Here is a 16,116-nt window from a genome sequence, read left to right on the forward strand (position 1 = left end):
CTTTTGAGCCAATCTGAGCTTGCACCCATTTGTTAGTGATGCTCCCACTTCCCAGAAGATCTCAATGTCTCTTTGTTTCATTCATTCATTTGACAAACGTGTTCTGAGGGTGTAGACATCGCAGGTTGTAAACTGGAAATTTATTTATTTATTTATTTATTCTTTTCTTTTTTTTTTTAATTTTCTTTTTTTTTTTAAATTATACTTTAAGTTCTAGGGTACATGTGGATAACGTGCAGGTTTGTTACATATGTATACTTGTGCCATGTTGGCGTGCTGCACCCATCAACTCGTCAGCACCCATCAACTCATCATTTACATCAGGTATAACTCCCAGTGCAATCCCTCCCCTCTCCCCGCTCCCCGTGATAGGCCCCGGTGTGTGATGTTCCCCTTCCCGAGTCCAAGTGATCTCATTGTTCAGTTCCCACCTATGAGTGAGAACATGTGGTGTTTGGTTTTCTGTTCTTGTGATAGTTTGCTGAGAATGATGGTTTCCAGCTGCATCCATGTCCCTACAAAGGGCACAAACTCATCCTTTTTTATGGCTGCATAGTATTCCATGGTGTATATGTGCCACATTTTCTTAATCCAGTCTGTCACTGATGGACATTTGGGTTGATTCCAAGTCTTTGCTACTGTGAATAGTGCCGCAATAAACATACGTGTGCATGTGTCTTTATAGCAGCATGATTTATAATCCTTTGGGTATATACCCAGTAATGGGACGGCTGGGTCATATGGTACTTCTAGTTCTAGATCCTTGAGGAATCGTCATACTGTTTTCCATAATGGTTGAACTAGTTTACAATCCCACCAACAGTGTAAAAGTGTTCCTATTTCTCCACATCCTCTCCAGCACCTGTTGTTTCCTGACTTTTTAATGATCGCCATTCTAACTGGTGTGAGATGGTATCTCATTGTGGTTTTGATTTGCATTTCTCTGATGGCCAGTGATGATGAGCATTTTTTCATGTGTCTGTTGGCTGTATGAATGTCTTCTTTTGAGAACTGTCTGTTCATATCCTTTGCCCACTTTTCGATGGGGTTGTTTGTTTTTTTCTTAATGACAAGCAAGATTGGGCCAGTCTAACAGGAGCATCAGCACTACAAACGCTTGCAAGTTGCAACATAGTAAGATGGGAGTTACCATCCGCCAGAGCCCTGTCAGAATATCAAAAGGAGCTCCCAGCCTTGCCTGGAGAGCAGTGCAAGGAAGGCACTGGGGACTGTCATAGCTGAGCTAAGTCCTGAAGGGTGAATGAAAATTGCCAGGTTATGTTTCAGCCTCGGTGGAAACAATTCTTACTCAAGTGGTGATTAACAGCCGCAGTAAAATTCATGGGGGACCTTCACCTCTCAAGCATACCAGGGAACTCAGCTAAAGTCTAAAATGGGATTCAGGTATGTGTGGTAAATGCACGAGTTGGGTTGCCTCATACTGAAAAGTGCCATTTGGCTGGAGTTGAGGGAAAGGCAGGGTTGGGGAGGATAGAATGGGGTATCTGCTCAGCTGTTTGGCCCCAGCCTGGTCCCACAGACTTGTGTTTGAGCCCTACTGAGCACAGGTACAGGCTGCAGGAGCTGTTTTCATGGGGCACATGAGGCATAAACAGCCTGATTAAGGGAGCAGGTGACAAGAGAGGGTGATATGGTTTGGCTGTGTCCCTACCCAAATCTCCAGTTGTAGCTCCCACAATTCCCACGTGTCATGGGAAGGACCCAGTGGGAGGTAATTGAATCATGGGGGTGGGTCTTTCTCATGCTGTTTTCATGGTAGTGAATAAGTCTCATGAAGTCTGATAGTTTTATAAAGGTGAGTTTCCCTGCACAAGCTCTCTCTTGCCTGCCACCATGTAAGACATCCCTTGTTCTTCTGCCATGACTGTGTGGTCTCCCTAGCCATGTGGAATTGAGTCCATTATACCCCTTTCCTTTATAAAATACCCAGTCTTGCGTATGTCTTTCTTAGTAGCGTGAGAATAGACTAATACAGAGGGTACGGAGGGGACAAGCCTCCTTCCTGTGTGTTCTACTATTGTCGTATGGCTTCATTCAGGGAGTGCTCCAGGAATGCAGTGCTGCCTCGATTCCACAGGGCTGCAGGTTTGGGAACACGAGAAGACAGTGCCTTGAGGAGGAATGTGTATTGAGCAAGGCACAGTCAGGATCTCAAGGGATATGACAGCACCTTAAGTGGCTTCTCAATCAGTGGCACTCAGTGAGTGCCAGAGCAAATAACACGTGAGGAAACCTTATGAAAACAGGTGAGCTGGCTCTGAAGATTCCCAGAAATAGTGGGGGAGGAGGGGACTGAATTAGGGTGCTGAGGCTGAGTCCTGTATTAGAGACAAGGGCAGGTGAAAATTGTGTTACTACAAATTCATTAGATCTTAGCCTGGGTTCCCTGAAAGCAGAGCATAAGATCCATGCTTGTGTGGAGGTAGTTGATTTGGGAATATGATCCTGGGGAGCAGGAGGCAGAGACAAGGGGAAGTGAAACATAGAATGGAGAATCACCACCAGGCACAGGACCTCATGCCTGTAATCCCAGCACTTTGGGAGGCCAAGGTGGGCAGATCACTTGAGCCCAGGAGTTTGAGGCAAGCCTGCCCAACATGGTGAAACCCATCTCTACTAAAAACATAAAAATTAGCTGGGCATGGTTGTGGGTGCCTGTAATTCCAGTTACTCAGGAGGCTGCGGCAGGAGAATCACTTGAGCCCAAGAAGTAGAGGTTGCAGTGAGCCGAGATCATGCCACTGCACTCCAGCCTGGGTGACAGAGCAAGACTCCATCTCAAAAATAAATACATAAATAAAATAAAAAAGAATGGAGAATCATTACAAGGGTGTGTTGTTGGGTTAACCACTCCTTGATTCATGGGAGTTTCTGAGAGCCTATTGGCTTGCAGGGGATAAAAGGGATGAATTTATCCCTTAGCTTTAGTTCCATGTTGTCAATGGTGCCCCTAAGGGTGTTAAGTGCCCCACGCTTCCAGCAAGTTCTCAGGTGTCCCACTCAGAGAGTCAGAGAAGGCCTGGAACAGGAAGTGAATGTATGAGGAGTGACCCAAGAGAAGGCATTACAGATGCACCTGCTCAAAGCTGGCTGAAGGTCTGTGAGGAACTGGTCGTCACACAGTGCCTGGAGTATGAGGTGGCCTGGAAGGATATGGAGGAGTGGACAAGAGGTTCCCAAACCCAATAAACCTGGGAGGCCTCAGAAACCCAAGTTATGCAAGTTTTCAGAAACAAGCAAGAAGAATGGTATTGTGTTGTTATTGCTATTAACAAATAATAGCTAATGTTTTTGGACATAAATTATAAGGACATAGAGTCCTTATACAGACTCATTTCATTTAAACTCACAATGGTGCTTTGTGGCATATGTCATTATTGATCTCTAGAGAGCAGATGAGGAAACTGAGGCAACACATTACTTCCTCAAAGTCATAGACCTGGCACATGTTGGAGCCACACTGGCTCCTCATCAGGGAGTAAACAAGCAGCCTGGCTTGAAGAAGGGTGTGCATCTCCCCTGAGCCCTTTGGCCTTCTGGCCTCTAGCGCCAGCTTTGGTAGACACTTTTCCAAATCAGATGCACCTGTGTTAGCTTTAAAAGTCATAGCAGATGCATCGGGGGGAATTTAGAGTCTGCTTCCTTAGAATTTGATAACCTGGGTTCAAGGGCTGGCTCTGTCACCCAGCTGCATGGTGAGGGGAGTTGTATTAGTATTACGCATCACATCTCCTGTTTGTGCCTCTGTTTTGCTATTTGTGAAATGACGTGAGGAGGCTGCAGCATCTGTAAGATGAAGTCTGCCTAGATGACTTATTGGTTTTAAAGGTAATCCATGTAAGTGGGTGCAGAATCGTTGAAGATGAAAGTAAAGGCTCTGTTAAACAAGACACAGATAGGAAAATCCTTAAACGGAAAAGAATGATAAAGTGAATTATTTCCTTTTTTTTTTTTTTTTTTCTTTTGAGACAGAATCTTGCTCTGTTGCCCAGGCTGGAGTGCGGTGGCACTCAGCCTACCGAGTAGCTGGGACTACAGGCACAAGCCACCATGCCCGGCTAATTTTTTGTATTTCTAGTAGAGATGGGGTTTCTCCATGTTGGCCAGGCTGGTCTCAAAGTCCTGACCTCAAGTGATCCACCCGCCTCAGCCTCCCAAAGTGCTGGGATTACAGGCATGAGCCACTGCGCCTGGCCTAATTTCTAAATTTAAAAATTCTCCATGACAAAAGACATAAAGTCAAAATGAAAACATCTGGGGGTATTTGCACCATACACAGAGAAAAAAAGACTAGTGTCTAGACTACATAAAGAACAAGGAGGAGAAGATCACAACTAGGCAATTCACAGCAAAGAAAACATAAATGAATGATGAAAATATGAAAACATGCTCAAATTTACTAGTAACAAAGGGAATGAAGATTAAAGCATGAATGAAATGCTATTTTTTCACCACTAGGTTTGGTAACAAATATTTGGTAATATTAATTATTGGCAAATGTACAAGAAAGCAGTGGCCCTGTTGACGGGGATAGAAGAACAATTTGGCATTATCTGTTAAAATGAAAAATATTCAAATTCCAGTGACTCTGTGGTTATCTTTCTCAATTTGTCTCTTACAGAAGCACCCGCACAGGCCTACAAGAAGGCACAGACAAGAATGTTCCTGCCAACATTGTTTGTTGTCACTAAAATATAATAGATTGCAGACAGTAGGAAACAGCTTAAACAAACATCTATAAATAAATCTTGTTAATTCTATGTTTTGCAATTATATGCAAACAATTAAAAAGAATATGATGGAGTTATGGTACTGATAGAGAAAATCCGTACGACTTAACAATGAGTTTTAAAAAAGTAAATCATGGAATACATAGAGTGTAATGCCATTACACGAAATGATAATCAATTGTTCTCCTCGAAACTGCCTAGAAGAGGGTCTGGAAACTGCAATACCAAATGGACATCATAAATCATTTCTGGGAAGGGGACAGAATTAGTGTTGGGAGGCTCAGCTTTGCAGTGATTTAACTTGTTTAGAAGGGCAATATATTCTTGCATTACTGGTGTAACCTTAAAAATAGATTTTTGAAGTATTAAAATATATTAGCAATTGATGGTTTGCAGTTTCCCTTTTCCCCAACCTCCAAGGAACAGAATTCCTATGCTGTAAATGATAGCATCATCCAAAATGAACCCTTTCCTCCCAGCACATCTCTTGTCTCGTTCTGGACGCCAAAACTCCTTTCCATTCCACTGCAGTCTAGGAGGCCAGACGCTCATCCTTTCCCTTCAAATATTCCATTAGTGTTGTTTACATTGCTTTGACATTTGTTCACCCAGAGCTAACTGCAGGGCGATTCTACGATTACAGTGGCATTTTTGTTTTGATTTTTTATTTCTTATTTTTTCAATAAGGATTGAAAGGTTGAACGTGTAATGTTAACATTCAACCTAGTGTAAAAACATTCCAACCAAAAGGCTTTGAAAATTGATTTTTGTGGTGAGCAATCTGGAAAACATTTGTTAGAACTGCTCACGTTTCGTTTTCTATTAGTTGGCAAGAGGTGTTGTGCGTGTTAATTTAGAGCAGTGGCCCCAAGATCGGCCAAGTGTGTCCCCAGATCAGCAAAAACAGCATCACCTCGGACCTTGTTAGATCTGCACCTCCGCGGGCCCCACCCCAAACCTGCTGAATTGGAAACTGAGGGTTAGGCTCAGTGATCGGTGTTTTAACAAGCCCACCACATGGTTCAGATGCACCCTCAAATTTGAGAACCTCTGATTTACATGGCCAAATACAAATTCCCTGTCAGAATGCTGATCCATTCATCTGCAAAATAACAACCTGTTACTAAACTCTTTAAATTTCTATTCATCCTTCAGCTCTCAGCTGAAGCATCACTTTCTCAGTAAGCGTTTTCCGGCACTATGCTTCCACAACCCTATGTCCTCCTTATTTTTGCATGTATCACAGGTGTATTTTACATTGATTTGTGTGATCACTTGATTAAAATTTGTTCCCCCACTACCATCACACTGTAATCTGCTTGAATATACCACAGTGCAAGGCATACAGTAAGTGCTCAGTAAATACCTGGGAATGAATGAATATGTGAACAAATTCTTCATGGGGTGTTTTCCTACTTTTTAACACATTTCTTTCTTATTGAGACACAGTCTCACTCTGTCACCCAGGCTGGAGTGCAGTAGTGCAATCGTGACTCACTGTGGCCTCTACCTTTCTGGCTCAGGTGGTCCTCCCACCTCAGCCTCATGAGTAGCTGAGACCACAGGTGCACACCACCTTACCTGGCTAATTTTTGTATTCTACAAAAACATGTTGCCCAGGCTGGTCTCAAACTCCTGAGCTCAAGCAATCTCCCCCACTAGACCTCCCAAAGTGCTGGGATTACAGATGTGAGCCACCACGCCCAGCCTCAACACATTTCTGATGTGTTTAATGAAACATTCTTCATCTAGCTCAACACTGTTTTTCTAGCGCAGTCTCAGTCAACTCAAATCTCTTCTCAGCTCACTTGCTCGATTTCCCCTAAATACTGTGTCCACTAAAATTGTAGACTCCAATTATTAGTATATGATTAACATTTTGCAGCTTCCAAAGTGTTTTTTACTGATATTAGTAATATTAGTAAACCATGTATTGGCAGCTTACTTGTCAGACAATGAAGTGATCCTCATAACTGTGAAGGAGGTATTTCTTATCTATTCTATGTTTTCATGGAGGGATGAATCAGGGTTAGTGAGGGCCAAGTAACTGGTACACGATTGCTTGGCTGCTAAGGGCAGAGACAGGATTTGCCTTCTGATGCTAGCTGACACTGTGGCCTGTCCTCTGTGGCTATAATGCCCTCCACCGGACTTGCATTACGGTCCCTCACGCTATAAGATCTTAGGTTATTTGGATTTCATACCTCATGCGTCTGGATCACTCTCTCTGTGCAAAACATGCAATGGGATTAGGCATGTGTACTGGCAAAAAGAAGGGTCCTGCAGTCAGAGAGACCTGGGTTCAAATCTAGACTGTGCGATCTACTGCAAATTATTTATCTACTCGGAGCTTCAGTTCCTTTTTCTGTAAAATAAGGACAATTAGGCTGGGCACAGTGGCTCACGCCTGTAATTCCAGCACTTTGGGAGGTCAAGGTAGGTGGATCACCTGAGGTCAGGAGTTCGAGACCAGCCTGGTCAACATGGTGGAACCCTGTCTCTACTAAAAATGCAAAGATTAGCTGGGTGTGGTGGTGCCTGCCTATAATCCCAGCTACTTGAGAGGCTGAGACAGGAGAATTGCTTGAACCTGGGAAGCAGAAGTTACAGTGAGCCAAGATAGTGCCACTGGCACTCCAGCCTGGGTGACAGCGTGAGACTCTGCCTCAAAATAAATAAATAAATAAGGACAATTAAAATTATGACCTCATAGGGTTGCTACAAGGATTAAATGAGAGATAGTGCACTTATCAGAGTGCTTAGATTAAGCATAAATCAATGTTAACTATTATTCTGTCTCATTCTAATTCTTTATATATCATATCTGAACTCTATCTACCTTTTGAGGCTCCTTGTAATATGGGGTCCCTTTTTCCTCTCTAACTACATTTCTATTTATTCCAAAAATGCTAGTCTTTATTTTCTCAGTACATATCATAATCATTGCTGTTGCCACATCTCCAATTACAAAAAAGATGGATGGTCTCTGAAAAATGAAATCAAGCAATATTCAAAAGTACAGAGAAAAGAAAATAATATATTTTTTGACTGCTGTTATGCAGAAATAACCACTGTGATACATTCTTTCTTATTATCTGTGTGTGCATGTTCATATGTGTAATTGTACCTAGATAGATTATATTCTGAAATTTAATTTTTTTTTTTTGAGATGGAGTCTTGCTCTGTTGCCCAGGCTGGAGTGCTGTGGCGTGATCTCGGCTCACTGCAACCTCCACCTCCTGGGTTCCAGCAATTCTCCTGCCTCAGTCTCCCATGTAGCTGGGACTACAGGCGCTTGCCACCATGCCAGGATAATTTTTGTATTTTTTAGTAGAAATGGGGTTTCACCATATTGGCCAGGCTGGTCTCGAATTCCTGACCTCATGATTCACCCACTTCGGCCTCCCAAAGTGCTAGGATTGCAGACATGAGCCACTATGCCCAGTGAAAGTTTATTTTTTTTCACTTAACAATATTAAGTAGACAGATTGGTTAAATGTCAAAAAATATAGATGGTGTAATCATTTACAATGGCTGCTTAGTATGGTATTACATATATTATATTCTATTGATGGACTGTATTGGTTAACTACTTCCACGTAACAAATTGTCTCCAAACTCAGCGGCTTCAAATGACAATTTTTTTATATATATATTTACATTTACATATATATTTACATTTACATATATATTTACATTTATATATACTTATACATATATATAGTGTGTGTGTGTGTGTTTTAGCTTCAACTTACAGCTGCTCTGTCTATATGCTGGCAAGGCTGACTCTCCTCCATGTGTCTCTTACCTTCTTTCTGAGACCAAAGAGCCAATTGGGACAGGGTTTTCTTTTGGAGAATATAGGAGCACAAGAGGAAAAGTAGAAATACTTGAGGTCTCTTAAGGTCTGGGCTTAATGTCACTTCTGCCCATAGATTGTTGGCCAAAGCACATGATATGGCCAAGTCCAGTCAAGGGATGGGGAAATAGACCTTGCTTATGAAGGACTTATAACTGCAGGTTGGGGTGAACAATTGAAACCAATGCCAGGCGTGGTGGCTCATGCCTGTAATCCTAGCATTTTGGGAGGCCAAGGTGGGTGGATCACTTGAAGTCAGGAATTCGAGATCAGCCTGGTCAACATAGTAGAACCCTGTCTCTATTAAAAATACAAAACCTTACCCAAGTGTGGTGGTGTGCGCCTATTGTCTTAGCTACTCAGGAGGCTGAGGCGGGAGTATCCTTGAACCCCACTACCACCACACTGTAATCTGCTTGAATATAGCACAGTGCAAGGCACATAGTAAGCACTCAATAAATACTTAGGAATTAATAAACATAGGAACAAATCCTTCATAGGGTGTTTTCCTACTTTTCAACACACTTTTTTTATTTTAGACAGAGTCTCACTCTGTCGCCCAGGCTGGAGTGCAGTGGCGCGATCATGGCTCACTGCAGCCATGTGGAGGCAGAGGTTGCAGTGAGCTGAGATCCTGTCACTGCACTCCAGTCCGGACAACAGAGCAAGACTCCACCTCAAAAAAAAAAAGAGAGAATTGAGAACAATTCAACCTACCACGTAGACAGTTAGTTTTAAACTTCTTTGAACTTACATTTTTGTTTACATGTCCAATTATCTTTAAGTTAAATTGCTGTATTAAAAGGTACATGCATTTCCAATACTGCATATTATCTAAGAATGTTCCAAAAAGATTGTGTAGTCCTGGTAATCATGCAAGAGAGTCCTAGTTTCATCACACCTTCTCCACTACAGGTTTTGTCAATCAAAAAAACAAAACAAAACAAATCAACAAAAAAATCCCCTTGCCCATCCTTTTTTTCTTTTCTTTTCTTTTCTTTCCTTTTTTTTTTTTTGAGATGGAGTTTCACTCTTGTCACCCAGGCTGGAGTGCAATGGTACGATCTTGACTCACTGTAACCTCTGCCTTCCGGGTTCAAGCAATTCTCCTGCCTCAGCCTCTCGAGTAGCTGGGACTACAGGTGCCCACCACCACTCCAGGCTAATTTTTGTATTTTTAGTACAAAATTGGTACTAAAATGGGGTTTCACCATGTTGGCCAGGCTGATCTCGAACTCCTGACCTCAGGTGATTCGCCCACCTCAGCCTCCCAAAGTGCTGAAATTACAGGTGCGAGCCACCATGCCTGGCTGTCCATCCTAATAGAAGAAACATATTTAGATTTTTATTACATTTCATTGATTATAAGTGAGGTTAGAAATATTTGTATCTTTGTTGGCCTTTTATATTTCTTTTTGTAAAGGACTTCTTTAGGCCTTTTATCTAAATCACTTTTTTTTCCAAACAAAATCAGATTTTCACAAAACTAGGATGAGGTCACTGCTAGTTTCTCTTAACCTAACTCTTGCAGAATTCTGTTCTGAGGTGTCACCATCATCACCTTTCCTAAGGCAGAATGCAATTAGCTAAGTTGGCAAGAAGACAAGGCATTGGAGGGGCTCATGCCCTTCATCTGACTGGGAAAAAGCCATGGACATGAGACAACTAGGGAAGGTCAGAACCTGGACCAGTCTTCCGTGAAGGGTGACAGTTCCTGCTCCCAATGATGCTGACTCAGAAGGAAAAGGCCTGTTATTTTCTTGATGTCTAAGGAAAATTTCTCTATAGCCAATGCCATGGGACAACTAAATGGTTTCTATTTAAAGAAGTCTTTATTTAAATGTACGCACATCTAAAATCACAGTCCCAGTTGGCAGGTTCTGGAGAGAAAATGGCAAATTCTAAATCTTTCTAGTGTGGCTATAAATGCTTTGAACTCAGGAATGAATGTCAACAGCCCCATCCTTGCCATCATGTTGTCTTCTTTGGTATGGCTTGATAGGAAATCTGAGAGGCTGGGAGACTGGAATGACTGGGCTGGAAGCTGAATAGTATGAGAATAACAACAACAACAACAGTAGCTTGTACTCATAGCATTGTTTCGGTGCGTGGGATTGCGTTAAGTACTTTACACATATATAAACTCATTTAATCCTTGCAGCAACCATATGAAATAGGTATTAGTATTATTATTCCTGTTTTATAGCTCAAAGAAAACAGACAGGAAGATTATATTTGCCCAAGGACCCACAACTAGTAAATGATGGAGTCAGGATTTAGACACAGGTGGTCTGACTCGAGTCAGTGCTTTAATTACTTAACTAGGACTTCCCCAAACGCACCGCATTTCCCAAAGTGCATTCTAAAACACACTGTTGGCTGGGTGCAGTGGCTCCTGCCTATAATCCCAGCACTTTCGGAGGCCAAAGCAGGAGGATCACTTGAGCCCAGGAGTTTGAGATCAACCTGGGCAATATAGCAAGACCCCATCTCTACAAAATATGAAAATATTAGACGTGCATGATGGTATATGCCTGTAGTCCCAGCTACTCCAGAGGCTAAGGCAGGTGGATCACTTGAGCCCAGGTAGCAGGGGTTGCAGTGAGCTGAGATCATGCTACTGCACTCCAACCTGGAGGACAGAACCAGGCCATGTCTAAAAAAAGAAAAAGAGAAAGGAAAGAAGAAAAAGAAATATAAACAAACAAAACCACAAACACATGATTCTGCAGGATGTTGAATGCTATTACATGAAAAAGGAAACTTTGGGTTGAAATTAACAGGTCTCATTACCTCAGTACTTCTTAGGGCCTATGATATGCCCATCTAAATGGTAGATTTTAAGGAAGCAAATTAACCATGCATCATTTCCCAAACATATTTGACTCTTTAAAATCTTGTTTCAGGAAATATTTTAAAGAACCAGTATTCCACAGACCACATGTTATGAAACACTGGTATTGAGGGCTTTGGAGTCAAACACACAGGCCCTGCTGGAGCTGGCTTGCATCAGCTCATGAGGGCCAGTTGTCAAGTTTTCAGAAAGTTTGAGGGCTGGTTGTCAAACTCAGGCATTATTAAAATTTTTATTATGTAATCTTAGTTAAATACATAATATTACAAAGGCAATGAATATGCAATATGTATTATTTCCTAATTATTTCACGACAGTTTAATATCTATGCCCTTAAGGTTATTTATGTCTAGTGTATCCATATGGTGGAAATATTTGTGTGTCCTTGAGCATCTCTTGACAATTCCACATACAGTCCTGTTAGTGTGTCCAGAATTGGTGGGTTCTTGGGCTCTCTGACTTCAAGAGTGAAGCTGTGGACCCTCGCCATGAGTGTTACAGTTCTGAAAGATGGTGTGTCCGGAGTTTGTTCCTTCAGACGTTCAGATGTGTCTAGAGCTTCTGCCTTGTGGTGGGTTCCTGGTCTCGGTGTCAGGAGTGAACCTGCAGACCTTCACGGTGATACAGCTCTTAAGGGCAGCATGGAGTCAAAGAGTGAGCAGCAGCACGATTTATTGCAAAGAGTGAAAGCACAAACCCTCCACAGTGCGGAAGCGGACCACCAGCCCGCGTTGCCACCGATGGCGCAGGCAGCCTGCTTTCATTCCCTTATCTGGCCCCACCCACATCCTGCTGATTGGTCCATTTTACAGAGAGCTGATTGGTCCGTTTTGACAGAGGGCTCATTGGTGCGTTTATAATCCTTGAGCTAGACACTCTGTGCCCCAGAGCTACTTTGTGTCTTTAATTATCTAAGGTTACTTGAGAAGGATAGGACCGTTTCTCTAGGCCATCCATAGGATCTATGAAAATAACTCAGGACCGGGTATGGTGGCTCACGCCTGTAATCCCAGCACTTTGGGAGGCACAGATGGGCGGATCACAAGGTCAGGAGATTGAGACCATCCTGGCTAACATGGTGAAACCCCGTCTCTATTAAAAATACAAAAAATTAGCCGGGCATGGTGGCATGTGCCTGTAGTCCCAGCTACTAGGGAGGCTGAGCCAGGAGAATCGCTTGAACCTGGGAGGCAGGGGTTGCAGTGAGGCGAGATTGCACCCTTGCACTCCAACCTGGGTGACAGAGCGAGACTCTGTCTCAAAAATAATTAAATAAATAAAGCTCAATTATGAAAACTCCCTTTGGAATGTTCTTTACTACACTGAGCTCTCACCTGTCTTGTACCCAAATCTTCACAGCAAGCACAAGACACCAGGACCACTGGAGGCCCCTGGAAATCCTCTTGTTCCCCTTTCATGCCTGAATAAGGCCAACAGCAAAAGCTGATACTTTGTATGTAACTGTTGAGTCTGACATGCCAGAGTGGATTTCACCTCTCTATTCTGCCCCAACTCCACTATCAAATAGGTCAGACCACCAAACTGGTTTTGGTTCCATTTAAAATATTTTATTTTTATTATCTAGGCTATATATATATACTTTGTTATACAATCAAAGAAGACAAGAGACCATCATCATCATAAAAAGATTTCCTTGCCTCAATCCTGTTTGAACTACCCAGAAACAACCTCTTTTCACTTGCTAAACAGTTTCTGTTTTAAATTGCTCTTGTGGTTACTGTTACATCCCTAAATATTATGTTTAATCTCCATTTTTTTATGTATCCATTTTAGGCATTATCTATGATTACCTTTCTCTATGATAGGGAGGATTCAGTTTATTTAGACTACCCTAACCTTCCTATTACCATTCTGTTAACTGTTACTGTATCTATTACTGTTCTTATTTCCATAGTTACTTTACCTATTTTACCTGTGTACTTTGATTGCACCCATACTAGGTTACATTTCAAGTTCTTACTTCAGAAGAAACATTTTAGAGCTCCTACTCGCTCTTCTGCTTTCCTCACCCACTCCTTGCCCCTCCAGCTCAGGTCTTCCGTCTTTCCACATTATTAAGGCTAAATGAACTTCTGTGAGATGCAATCTGCCGGTCTGTGGCTGAGTTTTTGAGATTAAATGGTTACTGGGATGTTCCTGGCTCAGTGTGTTCAGGATTGCCATCACATGTTGATAACATAAAGTGCCAGGAAACAGCAGAATCTTGAATTCCCTCAGCTACACTTTTGTCTATTTAAGGAAAAGACGGGATCCTCATTTTTTTTTTTTTTCCGGATCACAGCAGTCGTCTCATTAAACCAAACATCACAGAGCAGCATGAGGAGCCAGGGCAAGCAAAGGTGTAAGCAGGGGAAAATCCTACTGGGGTTCCCAGTAGGAGGTTCATTGGAGAGGCCCACACTAATGAAACAAAGGCCTGGAGCTGCATTCATGTTAATGTGGCCTTAGCTTCAGTTCCAAAGAGGGGGAAAATGTGCTGTTTACTTTCAGAAAACATCCTGGAGACACCACACAAAAGATTTTGTTCCTTCAGAAACCTTTAGAATAGAGATAGGGAGAAAAACACCACTCAACAGGAATCCTTACTGTTATTATTTATTTTTATTTTTATTTTTATGTTTTTGAGGCAGAGTCTCACTCTGTCACCCAGGCTGGAGTGCAGTGGCACCATCTCAGCTCACTGCAACCTCCATCTCCTGAGTTCAAGCGATTCTCCTGTCTCAGCCTCTTGAGTAGCCCAGATAATTTTTGTATTTTTAGTAGACACGGGGTTTCGTCATGTTGGCCAGGCTGATCTCGAACTACTGACCTCAGGTGATCTGCCCGCCTCGACCTCCCAAAGTGCTGGGATTACAGCCGTGAACCACCGTACCTGGCCACTGTCATTATGTTTATAAAACTCGATAAGGCTTTTAAAAGTTATCTGATCAAGATTCCTCACTAAAATATCCTGATTATTAATATTCATAGTTTATGTGGTTATGTGTTCAAGAGATATTTGGTATCATTCATAATTTTGTCCTTGTTTCCTTACCTACTAATTCATAAGTAAACAATATTAAAATGTGTTAGAATTTATATTGACCTTTTAAGGGAAGCTTTAACTATATCTATACAAGCAGTTTTCACACACTTATCAATACAACAGGGTTAGCCTTTGAAAATTCTAATATTACCAGATTATCTACGTTTCAAAAAGAATCAACATGCAAGTCAATTCAAAACTATTTAAATGTGTACATATCAACTAAATGACCCATTCATATGCAAACCCAGAGTTTTACTGTGGACTCAGACCATCCTATGGTCTACAGCTTTGAAATTTTAATACATCACAGTGGTTGAGAAAAGAGAAATATTTAAATATATACTAATGATATTCAAAAGGTTTCCTAATTCAGAAAGGCCAAAGTAATTTATAGACAATAAAACAAATAAAGAAGATAACTGCCATAGTATCATTGGTTAATTATGTGAGATACCAGTCTAGATTATTGGCCAATAGATGCTACATTCATTCATTCATTCATTTATCCAACATGTATTTATTGAGCTCCTATTTTGTCCCAGTGCACAACACAGTAGTTAATAAAACAGATGAAAATCCCTGTCCTTCTGGAGCTTGTATTCTATGGGGGGAGGGGAGAAATAAAATAAAAAAATGAAATTGGTAAAATATAGAGTATATTAGATGGCAATATGTGCTATGAGAAAAATAAAAGAGGAATGGGGTTTGGAAGTGTGAGTGTGAGTTTTACAACTTTTAACTGGCAGGTTGGAGAACCTTGTCGAGAAAGTAATTTTTGAAGGCAGATCTGAAAGAGGAGAAGAGTGAGTTATGTGGCTCTCTGAGGGAAGAGGTTTTTGGGCAGAAGGAACAGCTTGTGAGCGGAGTGGAAGGAGAAGAAGGCCAGCATGGCTGGAGCTGAGTCAGTGAAAGAAGTGGTCCTGGGGCACGTTTCAGAGACGTATATAATGGGATGTGAGGTGCAGGGTTTTCATAGGCAAATGTCAGGACTTGAGTTTTTATTTTGAGTGAGATGAGAAGCTTCCGGGAGTGTTTGAGTAAAGGAGTAACAATCTGATTTATATTTTAAGAGAATTACTTTGTCTGATTGAGGCTACGTGGAGGTAAGTCAGAAGTAGAAAGACCAATTAGGAGGGTCATGTAATAATCTAGGTTAGTGATTCTCAAACTTTTTAAAATTTCATGACCCCTTTACTTTCTTAAAAATTAAATATTCCGGCTGGGTGCAGGGGCTCATGCCTATAATCCCAGCACTTTAAGAGGCCGAGGTGGGCAGATTGAGCTCAGGAGTTCGAGATGAGCCTGGGCAACATGGTGAAACCCGTCCCTACTAAAACTAGAAAAAAATTAGCCAGGCGTGGTGGTGGGCGCCTGTAGTCCCAGCTACTTGGGAGGCTGAGGCAGGAGAATTGCTTGAACCTGGGAGGTGGAGGTTGCAGTGAGCTGAGATTGTGCCACTGCGCTCGAGCCTGGGTGACAGAGCAAGACTCTGTCTCAAAAATAAATAAATAAATTAATTAATTAAACATCCCAAATAACTTTTCTTTATGTGGGTTACATCTATTAATATTTACCATAATTAGAAATTAAAACTGAGAAAATT

The sequence above is a fragment of the Theropithecus gelada genome, chromosome 14 (assembly GCF_003255815.1).
Source record: "Theropithecus gelada isolate Dixy chromosome 14, Tgel_1.0, whole genome shotgun sequence".
Lineage (NCBI taxonomy): Eukaryota > Metazoa > Chordata > Mammalia > Primates > Cercopithecidae > Theropithecus > Theropithecus gelada.